Here is a 14,031-nt window from a genome sequence, read left to right as displayed (position 1 = left end):
TTTTCAAAGCCACCCCCCCCCCCAAGAGAGAGAAGTTGAATAGTATCTTTCTGATGATTACAAGGAGCCACCTGGATGTTCCCATTTAAACCAGTATGGGACCATCCCTTTCAGAAATTGCCGCTCACAGTCTGGGGTCTCCGCTGCGCATTATTCTTCTTTCGCTTAAGTGGGGAGGACATTGCTTGGGAAAAGAACAGGTCTGCTTCGGGGCTAGGGAGGGCCAGCCAGCTGTTTTCTGCTGCCTGTTCATTACCCAGGTTGCTGGACAGATGTGAAAAATGTAGGCTCAGTTGCATCCAGTTCATCCATTGATGAGATTTCCCTACCACCTTGAGCCAGACAGATTCTAGATATATATTTTTTTCAGGCCAGGAAGGTGTACAAAACAATAGATGACTTGTTAATGGAGCTAAGTGTCCACTAACAAGAGTAAGTAGAAGACTACTTCAGCTTCAATCATAACAATACAAGAGCAAACAATAGATTTAAACTCAATGTTAACCGCTTCAATCTTGATTGCAGAAAATATGACTTCTGTAACAGAGTTGTTAATGCTTGGAACACACTACCTGAATCTGTAGTCTCTTCTCAAAATCCCCAAAGCTTTAACCAAAAACTCTCTACTATTGACCTCACCCCATTCCTAAGAGGTCTATAAGGGGCAAATCGTACTAGGAAACAAAAACAATATAAATTGAAAGATACAAGCAACATGGTTATAGTAATAAGTGGGAAGAGATAGATAGATAGATAGATAGATAGATAGATAGATAGAGATAGATAGTAGTAAGGAAGAGAAGAATAATAGTAATACAATCTTAGTAAATTATTTGACAGTGTTGTGGGGATTAGTTGTTAAGCAGAGTGATAGCATTTGGGAAAAAACTGTTCTTGTGTCTAGTTGTTCTGGTGTGCAGTGCCCTATAGTGTCGTTCTGAGGGTAGAAGTTGAAACAATTTATGTCCAGGATGTGAGGGGTCTGTAAATATTTTCACAGCCCTCTTTTTGACTCCTGCAGTATACAGGTCCTCAATGGAAGGCAGGTTGGTAGCAATTATTTTTTCTGCAGTTCTAATTATCCTCTGAAGTCTGTGTCTTTCTTGTTGGGTTGCAGAACCAAACCAGACAGTTATAGAGATGCAGATGACAGACTCAATAATTCCTCTGTAGAACTGGATCAGCAGCTCCTTGGGCAGTTTGAGCTTCCTGAGTTGGTGCAGAAAGAGCATTTTTTGTTGTGCTTTTTTGATGTTAGCTGTCCATTTTAGATCTTGCGATATGGAAGAACCTAGAAACTTGAAGGTCTCTATTGTTGATACTGTGTTGTCCAGTATTGTAAGAGGTGGTAGTACAGGAGGTTTGGGAAGATTGGAAACAGAGAGGAAAGGATTGAAGCGAGCAAAAAAATCAGAAGCTCTTCTGATTTTTAATGAAAAAAATGGTTCGTTTGGGCTGACGCTGCCAGGCTCCTCCTGATGTTGAGGGGTACCACAGAAGAACTAGAGCCTCTAGTGTGATGTCTTAGAAGAAGCCACGAAGGGTTGCTTTGCAAACTCGGGGTCCGAAATCCACATTGGAACCAAGGACAATATTTCAGCAGGAGAGGGAAAGGAGGGCTGTGCCCCGGGTTTGTTTGTTCAACTGCGGGCATTTCTGCTCTGCAGCTGTGATTGTAACGCTGGAAGAGCTGTCACAGGCTTTGCCTCCGCTGTGTTATATTTGTTGAATCAGCGGAGGCCTGCAAAATTCCTCCAGGCTGGCCTTTTCACCATTCAATGACCATGTAATTGGCCCTGCGGTTCACTCAACCCATTCTTTCTGCGGGAAAGCAGAATTTCCATCCAATCGGGGCGGGGGGGGTGCATTCTACGAAATCCCGATCGGTGGATTTCTGCCGCAGGAACAGAACCTGAAACAGCATTTTTCCGGATCTGTCCTCTTCTCTTCAATCCTCCCTTCCTCCTTTTTTTACCCCCTTTTTCGTGGAGCAAAAGATGGGCTGCCTTCGGGTAGAAATTACAAATGACCAGAATGAGTATCAGAATTGAAAAGGAACTTCTTGGGGGTCTTCCAGTCCAACCACCTTGCTCAAGCAGGAGACCCTGTACCCATGGTGGCAAAATCTATGACATGCGTGCCACAGGTGGCACCCAGAGCCATATTGGTAGGCACGTGAGCTCAGTTCCAGCGGGCATGTGTGTGCCGGCCAGCTAATTTTCAGGCCTTCTGGGCACACCGGAAGTTGGCAAACAGGCCATCTCCGGCCTCTGGAGGGCCTCCGAAGGGGTGGAGAAGGCCCTTTTCGCCCTCCCCAGGCTCCTAGAAAGGCTCTGGAGCCTGGGGAGAGCGAAAAAAGGGCCTACCGGGCCCATTGTGGCATCGCATGCCAAAAATGGGGCAAGCGTGGGGGGTTGGGGCAGATAGAATTAGGTTGTAAAAAAAAATGCTTTTAAAAGTAAACAATTAGCCTAATCGGGGAAGTACTAAAACTGTTCTATTCTATTCTATTCTATTCTATTCTATTCTATTCTATTCTATTCTATTCTATTCTATTCTATTCTATTCTATTCTATTCTATTCTACTTTATTCTACTCTACTCTACTCTATTCTACTCTACTCTACTCCTGTTCTATTCTATTCTATTCTATTCTATTCTATTCTATTCTATTCTATTCTATTCTATTCTATTCTATTCTATTCTATTCCTAATTCATATTCTATTCTACTCTACTCTACTCTACTCTACTCCTGTTCTATTCTATTCTATTCTATTCTATTCTATTCCTAATTCATATTCTATTCTAACCTTCAGCTCAAGCTCTAGAAGGCGAGGTCCCTTTCATCTTTAGGTTAGACAATTAAACAGTTCCTGGGTTAGGCTAGTGTTTGCTATCAAGAAGAAAACCACACCTCCAGCTGTATAATAACAAGGCGGCTACTCTGTATAAACAGAGAGCAACCCTTCCCTCCTCTTGAACTGATGATGTGACCTAGCTGGATGGTGGAATGTCTGCAAGAAAACAACTGAAGCTCAGAGAGCACCAAGGACCCCACAGTCCTCCTTCTCCTCCCCCTCCTCTTCCCCCACCCCCCTAAACTCCCCAAACCACATTCCCTTCTAGTACTGATGATGTTACCTAGTTGGGTAATGAAACATCTTCAAGAAAACAACTGAAGCTCAGAGGACACCAAGGACCCCACATTCCTCCTCCTCCTCCTCCTCCTCCTCCACCCTCTCCAAAACCCATTCCCTTCTCGTACTGATGATGTTACCTGGTTGGGTAATGAAACTTCTCCAAGAAAACAACTAAACTCAGAAAGCAGCAAGGTCTCTATGAAAGGACTCTACAGTATAGATGTGCAAAGTCTACTTACAAGTCCAATTAGCAGACATCCTCTGAGTCTATTATTGAAGAGACCTTTCTAAAGGAATGTGATCAGTTCAAATCGTGATGCACAGCCAATGAAAATAATTGTAGGTTTTTGTTCCGATAGCTTAAGATTGGCAAATAGATTGGCTTGTTCCTTGTGAAAAATGCATTTTCGCTACAGTTTTTGACTTGTCACCTGTTGAGTTCATTGCTGTCTTGAACTAAGCAGATTTTTTTTTTGTGCCTACACCAAAAAAAACACCAAACACACACCAAATTCACCTTCATAATTCTTTAACGCAATAAAATTCCCCTTTATAATTCATAATTATAAAGGAATAAAAAATCCCCTTTATAAGTCCTTAAAGGATGTGAAGCCATTGAATAAAATTCCCCTTTATAATTCATAATGATATAATGCAATAAAAAAATCCCCTTTATAAGTTCTTAAAGGGTGTGAAGCTTGATACTTTTCCATTCAAGTTATATTATTAAATTCCAAGAAAAATCATGCGAGGGTCAGACTGATGGAATGTTCCACCTAAAGAAATTTGAGGTTTCTCCCAGTCTGCTAATGTGGGGGATTACAACACCCATAATCCTCAGATGGCATGCCCCCAGGTATTGCAAGTCAGCATCTCTGGAGTTTCAAGCCAGGGGGAGGCGGGGGAAGGGGAGGTTTTGATGGAAACCCATCAAGTTTCAGTTGACTTCAAGGGCTGGGTTTGAGCAACTTCCAGGAATATCTTCCAGGATCACATGTCAGCATTAAAGGCCAAGTACTAATACTTCCTTTAAGGCACACAATCTAAGTTGATCTGCAACTGAATGGGTGAATCTTCCTCCTTAGGAAAATTTGCATTTCAGGCCATTCCCAGTGATAAATATGATAAATAAATAAATAAATAAATAAATAAATAAATAAGATAAATATAAATAAATATATAAATTTGATAAATAAATATGATAAATAGTGAAAAATATGACTTCAGTAACAGAGTTGTTAATGTCTGGAATACACTACCTGACTCTGTGGTCTCTTCCCAAACTCCCCAAAGCTTCAAGCAAAAACTGTCTACTATTGACCTCACCCCATTCCTAAGAGATCTATAAGGGGCGTGCATAAGAGCACAAGAGTGCCTACCATTCCTGTCCTATTGTTTCCTTTCTTTATATTCAACTAATTTAGTTATTACATACTCATACTTATATATTATATAGTTATTTCATACTTACGCTTATATATACTATGTGAAAAAATAAATAAATAAAAATAAATAAATAAAAACACAGCAGAGTGCTAAATCCAGTGCTTCCTTGATTGACCAGATGAAGCTTCTGTGTCTAGGTGCAATCTACCTTGGAAAGGGCAATGCAGGGAAGTCTAGTTTTTAATCAGGTCCTGGTGTTGAAAATAGGACAGGTGGTAGATTAAGTATTGAGTGTGAAGTGTTTAAATCATGATGCATTGGAAGGAGCATTTCTGTAGGAAAGTGGTGGCTGGGGTTAACTTTTACTTCTCCTGGTTCTTCTAACATGCTAAGCTCCATCACCGACCACAAACCTTGGTTTGATATTAAGTTCGATGCATGAATCTAGCAACTGGGCGTGAGTCACTAATAGAGGTTACAGTTGGGGTTTTTAACACATGAGAAGACAGCACATCCGAAAAAAGAAAGTTAACAAGGTTGGACATTTCTATCAGAACCTGTGGATCCCAACTCCCAGAATTCCCCAGCCTTGGGGAATTCTGAGAGTTGAAGTTCACTCGTCTTCAAGTTGACAAGGTTGGGCAAGCTTGATAGATACCTTGGTAGGAACCTTGATGGTGGATGTTGAGAAGCATTTGAGCAAGACTGAGAGATGGTCAAAAGTTGACCAAACCATGATGGCCAAGCCAAGGCTAAGAGTTCTATATGAGCCCCGTCATTAGCTAAGTCACAATGTCAGCTTAATTTTTTTCCTCTTTCTTTTAATAAATTGGCTTTCCTCCTTTGCTGATGATGGTATCTGGACATCTCCCCAGCCTCTTTACATCCTGAAAGATTTATTTCTCTTCCACTGAAAAGCAACTCCATGATTTTTTTCCTCCTGCAAAATGATCAGCAAATATCAACACTTTCTCCTGTGCTCCTAATGAGCAATGGTTGAGCCATATTTCTTGCAAGGTTCTGAAAAACGAACGTTGTTTTTCTCAGGCAGCTGAACCAAAAAAAGGGGGGATTTAAGAGGTGTAGGGATGTGGTGGCTCAGTGGCTAAGATGCAGAGCTTGTTGATCGAAAGATCGACAGTTCAGCAGTTCGAGTCCCTAGCGCCACGTAACGGGGTGAGCTCCTGTGACTTGTCCCAGCTTCTGCCAACCTAGCAGTTTGAAAGCACATAAAAAATGCAAGGTAGAATAAATAGGGACCACCTTTTGGTGGGAAGGTAACAGCGTTCCGTGCGCCTTTGGCATTGAGTCATGCCGGCCACATGACCACGGAGACGTCTTCGGACAGTGCTGGCTCTTCGGCTTTGAAACGGAGATGAACACCGCCCCCTAGAGTCGGGAATGACTAGCACGTATGCGCGAGGGGAACCTTTACCTTTTTAAGAGATTAGAAACTTTTCCTCCGTGCATTACTCATTCTATCCTGTAAGGTGGTGACAATGCCCAGGTAATGAAATTCAATGGAGTTGATTGCAGGGACTTCTGGAGGAAGAATGTAGCTTTTGTGATGATCTGGGAACGTGCATCTTCGGTCCTTCTTCTCCGTAGACAGAAGCATTTCCATACGGACAACAAGGTGCTTTTCTCTTCCAGCACCTGCATTTGAGGCTTTGGTGGGGGGTGGGGGTAGGAGGAGGAAAGCAGCATCTGAGAAATTCTCCAAGCTTTCCAGCCTGGAGAAGAAGCGCTGCACAAAATTACGGACAGGGTTTTTTTTCCCCCTAGTTATTTATTTACTTCAAAGTCTTTTGGCTAGGTAAAGATGAAAGGGACCTCGCCTTCTAGAGCTTGAGCTGAAGGTTAGAATAGAATATGAATTAGGAGTAGAATAGAATAGAATAGAATAGAATAGAATAGAATAGAATAGAATAGAATAGAATAGAATAGAATAGAATAGAACAGGAGTAGAGTAGAGTAGAGTAGAATAGAATAGAATAGAATAGAACAGAACAGGAGTAGAGTAGAGTAGAGTAGAGTAGAGTAGAGTAGAATAGAATAGAATAGAATAGAATAGAATAGAATAGAACAGAACAGAACAGAACAGAACAGAACAGAACAGAACAGGAGTAGAGTAGAGTAGAGTAGAGTAGAGTAGAGTAGAGTAGAGTAGAGTAGAGTAGAGTAGAATAGAATAGAATAGAATAGAATAGAATTGTTGTGTCTGCGCCCCCCGAGCCAAGCCTCCTGCCAGAAAGTGACTTAGAAAGTGAGGGGGAAGGGCCATCAGGACTTACCTCGGGAGCACCGGCTTCCCTGGCTCAGCTCCAGGAGCCAGAGGCAGGCCAGGTGGAAGAGATAACGAGGCCTCCGTCGCCTGATTCTTCCCCCCCCGCCACGCCTCCAGACCCAGCTGATGGCAATCAGGCCTGGCTGGACCCTAGGTTTTGTAGGCAGGAGAGGCGGGAACAACAGAAGCAGGGGTGGGGCAGGCCTAGGAAGTGCTGAGTCATGGAGCCACACCCCACAGGATATAAAGGCAGCAAGAGCTGTTGTGCCTCTTCGTAGCAGGCAAATTAACTGCTTAACTAAGAGCTGAAGTACTGTTTGTTCCTGGGTGACTCATCGGCGTCGAGGGAGATAACACTTGGCAGGTGCTCGCTAGTTTGCTGCCAGAGCTGATAGTGCCAGCTAATTAAGCCATCACTCAGACGGAGACAAGGGGGGACAGAACAAGAATAGAATAGAATAGAATAGAATAGAATAGAATAGAATAGAATAGAATAGAATAGAATAGAATAGAATAGAATAGAATAGAATAGAATAGAACAGGAGTAGAGTAGAGTAGGGTACGATAGGGTAGAGTAGAGTAGAGTAGAGTAGAGTAGAGTAGAATAGAATAGAATAGAATAGAATAGAATAGAATAGAATACAATAGGATAGAATAGAATAGAATAGAATAGAATTTTTATTGGCCAAGTGTGATTGGACACACAAGGAATTTGTCTTTGGTGCATAGGCTCTCAGTGTACATAAAAAGAAAAGATATGTTCATCAAGAATCATAAGGTACAACACTTAATGATAGTCATAGGGTACAAATAAACAATCAAATCATACTAGGAAACAATAATTATCAATATAAATGGTAAGGATACAAGCAACAAAGTGACAGTCATATAGTCATAAGTGGAAGGAGATGGGTGATGGGAACGGTGAGAAGATTAATAGTAATGCAGACTTAGTGAATAGTTTGACAGTGTTGAGGGAATTATTTGTTTAGCAGAGTGATGACGTTTGGGAAAAGGAAGAGGAAGAGAGAGAGAAAGAGAGAGAGAGAAAGAGAGAGAAAGAGAGAGAGAGAAATTCTGGAAGAGAGCAGGACAGAAAGGGGTGGGAAGTTTGAATCCAAGGCAAACTCCAGCGGTCAGCAGTAATAACTGCTTATGGAAAGGCTATTAAATCTTAATTCTGAACTCATTACTACCCTGTGAGTAAATATTACTCTCCCACGGAATTTAATTGGCTGCCGCCCCGCATTTCTGAACAGAAGAAAATAATGTGCCCAAACGCACCTGTTCCTGATAAATAAGGCTATCATTAACACCACCGAGTAGCTGATCATGACTCCCCTAGAGAGGTTTTTTTTTGTTTTTTTCCCCAACCTCTGTAAATTATACTAAATAACCATAATGCTTCAATTTACAGGTCTAAAGTTCACTCCCATTCATCCATAGTCAACAGTTTAAAGTAAAAAAAAAAGCCAGCTGGGAAAATAGGAGCCTCATCAGATGCCATATAAACTGGCCAATCTGATGAGGCTTCTTCCCCACCCACTCATCCCCCTCTCCCTTTTGTAAGAAATAAATGAATCAAAGGATCAGAAAGAAAGAAAGGAAGAGAGAGAGAGAGAGAGAGAGAGAGAGAGAGAGAGAGAGAGAGAGACCAAGGGAAAGATAGATAGGGATCTTTCTCGCTGCTGGCAGGGCTGAGGAGTCTGGGATGCATTTTCAAAAAATAAATAAATATGAAGGCACTACGAAATTGAGAGGCTGGGATTGTTTTCATACAAATTACAGGGGACGTAATAAACCTTCCTTGAGGCCCACCTCCACAAATCATGTTCTGTTCTTTTTAAAGAAAAGGTAAAGGGGTTCCCGTCGCACATACGTGCTAGCCGTTCCCGACTGTAGGGGCGGTGCTCATCTCCGTTTCAAAGCCGAAGAGCCAGCACTGTCCAAAGACGTCTCCGTGGTCATGTGGCCGGCATGACTCAATGCCAAAGGCTCACGGAACGCTTCCCACCAAAGGTGGTCCCTATTTTTCTACTTGCATTTTTTACGTGCTTTCGAACCGCTAGGTTGGCAGAAGCTGGGACAAGGAACGGGAGCTCACCCCGTTACACGGCAAGCACTAGGGATTCGAACCGCTGAGCTGCCAACCTTTCGATCGACAAGCTCAGCAAATTAGCCACTGAGCCACTGCATCGTTTTCTCTTTTAGTCCTCGGTTAATAGGGATTTTGAGCTGAAGAAACATCACAATATCAAGTTCCAGCAGCAGCACCATCTGAAAAACATAACCAGAGATGGACACGGTAGAGTGAGGAGGAAGTTGGCCCAGAAGTCAACACCCCAAACTATTCCAATCCTACTCAAGACTGAACAACAAGATAAGAACATTCAGGGCACAAGGTTTTTGGACTGAAGATAACCAGTCTGAAAACCAGCAAGGTTCCTCTCGAGAAGAGAGGGGTGTTTGTCCAGGAGTTGCAGGTATGTGACCTCACACCAGCTGGCATCTAACAGGGGTAGAAGGGAATATTTGGATCTCAGGTGGAACTGTGAGTGGGTTTTTTTGCAGATGTTTCATTACTCAATCGAGTAAAGTCATCGATAGAAGGGAATGGAGCCTGTGGAGAGGAAGAGCAAGAGAACTGTGGGGTCTTTAGTGCTGTTTGAGCTTGGTGGTTTTCTTGCAGATGTTATTAAATCTGGTAGCATTTATTTATTTATTTATTTATTTATTTATTTTGTCACAACAATATATGTAAGTATCATACAGAAAGGTTATATAGTATATAAACATATATATGAGTAAATATTAGAAAGTATAAGCATATATATATATATATAGGTCTTTGGTTGTTTGGGTTTTCTCCCGTGTAAAATTGGAAGTGTCTTGGCGACGTTTCGACGAAGTCTCATTCGTCATCTTCAGGCTTCAGCTTCGTGCTTCTGGGAGCAATGTGTGATCGCAGCTGTTTCTTCCTTTTAACTGCTAGTGGGGGTTTGAACTGATTGGGTGGGAGCTTGGCTGTGCTCTGATTGGATGTGGGTTTTTCTGTGCTCTGATTGGCTGGGGGTGTGTCCTGTGTTGGTGGGGGCTTGGTTGTGCTCAGTCTAGTCTGTGCTGCAGGGGGATTTGAGCTGGTGAGCTGCATAGCTGTTGTTTGGCTTTGTGGTCGTGCTACATCTTCATAGTGGGTGTCAGTCTGCTGCATGAATGGATTGGAGGGGTTTGAAATGGCTAATGTTGCAGCTGCAGTCTGGCTTCTGGTCCTTGGTCGTGCTTCATGATCAGTGTGGGTTTGGGTCTGCTTTCTGGGTGGATGTGCGGTGGTGACATCCTGTGTGGACCTTGTGAGTGTGGGTCTGGTGTCATTCCTCGTGTTAGGGACTCGTTTGTCAATAAGGGCGGGTTTCCAAATGGCTGGTAGGCGGGACTTATATATATATATATATATATATAGGAAGAAGAAAAGAAAAACAATAGGACAGGAACGGTAGGCACGTTTGTGCGCTTATGCACGCCCCTTATGGTCCTCTTAGGAATGGGGTGAGGTCAATAGTAGAAAGTTTTTGGATAAAGCTTTTGGGATTATGGGAAGAGATCACAGAGTCAGGTAAAGTGTTCCAAGCACTGATGATTCTGTTACAGAAGTCGTATTTTCTGCAATCTTGATTAAAGTGGTTGACATTAAGTTTAAATCTATTGGTTGCTCTTCTATTATTGCAATTAAAGCTGAAGTAGTCTTTAACAGGAAGGACATTACAATAGATGATTCTATGAGTTAAATTTAGGTCTTGTCGAAGGCGACAGAATTCCAAGTTTTCTAAGCCTGGGATTTCAAGTCTGGTGGGATAAGGTATTTTGTTCTTACATCATGTTACCTAGTTTGGTAATGAAATATCTGTAAGAAAACCACCAAGCTGAGAGTGTGTTGATGAAGACTCAACCTTTAGATACCAAGTTCAGGGAGCATCAAGGACCCCATCTCGTGCCAAGGTCATTCAAACAAACTAAACTACTCTCGAGTAGGCCCTTATTCCCAAGGGACGCTTGACCGTGAACTAATAATTCGCATTGCTCAAACTTCTGATACACAACTCACTGGTAGTACCATTCTTCTGGTTTGTTAATTCCAGAACTGGATGCTGAGCACTTTGGGGTTGTGAAGACCGATTGATGGATTGTCTGGTTGAAGTGGCGCCGGACACCTCCTCCCACTTTAAGAAGCTGTACTCAAACGATGATATGTCAAGATTGCAAAAAAAACAAACCAAGCGGATTGGCCCACCTGGCCAATTCAGGCATCCAAGAGGCAAGCAAAGTACAATTTCTCCAGGTGCAAATCTTTCAATGCTTCAGTTCTTTCCATGCAGTTCAAGATATCTGATCTGGCTTCATTTGGATCAGGTCCCAAATTCAGTGGTACCTGAATACTCAATGGTTTTGAAAATCATTGAATTTGGTACTCAATGCATTTTGAAGTGAACATTTTGTCCTGGGACTCATTGTTTGTTTGATACTCAGGCACAAGCTAGAACTTGTTGGTGTCATTTGCTTTGTGACTCGCTCCATTATTCCTTGTGGGGGAGGGGGAATTGTTTGGTACTCAATGTTTTTGGTACAAATTGTGCCTCCCGGAACCAATTAGTACCGAGGTATCACTGCATTGCATTATAATGGGTTTATTCAGTAGCCCATTTCAGGGTGTTGGGTGAACAGAAGTAGCAATTATTTCCCAAATAATTAAATAGCTGACATCAATCAATCAAATGCTGTGAGGGTGGGGGGGGACAAAACTAACCAAAGAAAACGTTGTTTCCCGTTTGACACTCTCAAAAATATTGCCTTGACTTTTGGAAACACAAGCCGGGAGATGCGAAAAAGTTTACCTACCTAATATTTGCTCACTATTGTTCCTGTCTACCTAAGTCCTTTTCTCCTCCCAATCCCTGATAGGTTCCCATGATTTAAGTTGGTGCAATTCATTGGTGAGTGCACACTGATGAAGTCTGGGAGAGCGAGGGAGGGAGGGTCCTTCCCCCCACTCCCCAATTTCCCCCCAAAAGCAAATCCTCTTAGCTTTAGGAGGAAGCTTCATCTGGGCCCAAGCAAACTCTTGTCACTCTTCTGCTAGGGATTGGATCAATGCAGAGTAGTGGTCTTTGATGGACTTTCAGCCCCTGTGATCTCTCAACCCGGGGAGGGGGAAGAGTTTAAAGAATGAGCATATCAATTCAGGACCACTGAACTGCATTTCCATGGGGGGTGGGGCACCTCCCTCGCTTTTGTCCCCCTCCATCGCTGCTCCTCCTCCTTTTGTCACTCTTCTTTCATGCTTTGTTTAGCAAACACAAAAAAACCCACACTCTGTTTTGTTGCCAGGGGCTTTCTGCAAAATTTCACATAAAGCTCTGGTGAGGCCCAGAGAACCTGCCCATCACTTCAGGGTCAAAACCACTCCAGAACCTCCATTTTGCTCCATCCTTGTATCTCAGCCCGAGAACTTTCACACCAGCATCTCAGCCTTAATGAAGCCGCTTAGAAGATGCCTTCAGCCTGGAGACATCTATCCCAACCTGGAAATGCTTCCCCACTTTGCTTCTCCCCACCACCACTACCACCCTCAAAAAAAAAAAAAAAAAGCTTTCACAACTAACAGTCTTCTGTGAACCAATTCTGCAACCAATTCTGCAACCAATTCTGCAACCAAGACTGGTCGCCACGATGTAAAAAAGATGTTGAGACTCTAGAAAGAGTGCAGAGAAGAGCAACAAAGAGGATTAGGGGACTGGAGGCTAAAACATATGAAGAACGGTTGCAGGAACTGGGTATGTTGAGTTTAACGACAAGAAGGACTAGGGGAGACATGATAGCTGTGTTCAAATATCTCAGGGGCTGCCACAAAGAAGAGGGAGTCGGGCTGTTCTCCAAAGCACCTGAGGGTAGAACAAGAAGCAATGGGTGGAAACTGATCAAAGAAAGAAGCAACTTAGAACTAAGGAGAAATTTCCTGACAGTTAGAACAATTAATAAGTGGAACGACTTGCCTTCAGAAGTTGTGAATGCTCCAACACTGGAAATTTTTAAGAAAATGTTGGATAACCATCTGACTGAGATGGTGTAGGGTTTCCTGCCTGGGCAGGGGGTTGGACTAGAAGGCCTCCAAGGTCCCTTCCAACTCTGTTGTTATGTTATGTTATGTTATAATTTACCACTCTGTTCCAAAGTTGTGATGATGAGAAGAGGGCTTTAGACCTGGCTAGTCAAGGACAACCTTCTATTTGGAATGGAGTGTCTACTACATTTTTTTAGCAGAAGGCTCCTGCTAAAAGAGAATATGTGTAGCTCAGGGTTGAAATGAGGGCTCCTTGGTGCTCTCTGAGCTTGGTGGTTTCCTTGCAGGTGTTTCATACCCAGAGTTGGGTTGCGAAACATCTGCATGGAAACCACCAAGTTTAGAGAGCACCAAGGATCCCCCAGAAGGCTCCTGGTTCGATTCTTCTTGTTGTTGTTAGTTGCAAAGTCATGTCCGACCCATCGTGACCCCATGGACAACATTCCTCCAGGCTTTCCTGTCCTCTACCATCCTCGGGAGTCCATTGAAGCTCATGCCTACTGCTTCAGTGACTCCATCCATCCACCTCCTTCTCTGCCATTCCCTTCTTCTTTTGCCCTCAATCTTTCCCAGCATTAGGCTCTTCTCCAGGGAGTCCTTCTTTCTCATTCGGTGGCCAAAGTATTTCAGTTTCATCTTCAGGATCTGGCCTTCTAAAGAGCAGTCTATTCTATTATTTATTTATTTATTTATTTATTTATTTATTTATTTATTTATTTATTTATTTATTTATTTATTTATTCGATTCTAGGAGACTCTAATTGGGGGCGGGGGGAGAATAGTTTGATATTTTTTTTGTTAGAGTTTCTTTAACTCTATGTTGCAGTTGGGAAACTGCAGGAAGAGAAATGTCTACGTACGGTCTTGAAAGCAGTACTGATTGCGCAGAAGGTTTTGCGCGCATGTAGTCTTTTGTGTGCATGTGATGTGCATATGCGTGCGTGAATTGAATGCATGCACGGGGCATGTGCACTTCCAAACCAATAAGGAAGGTAAGTAGATTTCACCCCTGACCTGAACGATTGAGATTCTCCATAGACGTCCTGGACTTGAAGCAATATTTTGTGGCTGGATTTACTACCAGTTGTTTGGTAGGCAATCTT

The sequence above is a fragment of the Ahaetulla prasina genome, chromosome 11, assembly GCF_028640845.1.
Source record: "Ahaetulla prasina isolate Xishuangbanna chromosome 11, ASM2864084v1, whole genome shotgun sequence".
NCBI lineage: Eukaryota > Metazoa > Chordata > Lepidosauria > Squamata > Colubridae > Ahaetulla > Ahaetulla prasina.
This window is presented reverse-complemented; position numbering follows the sequence as displayed.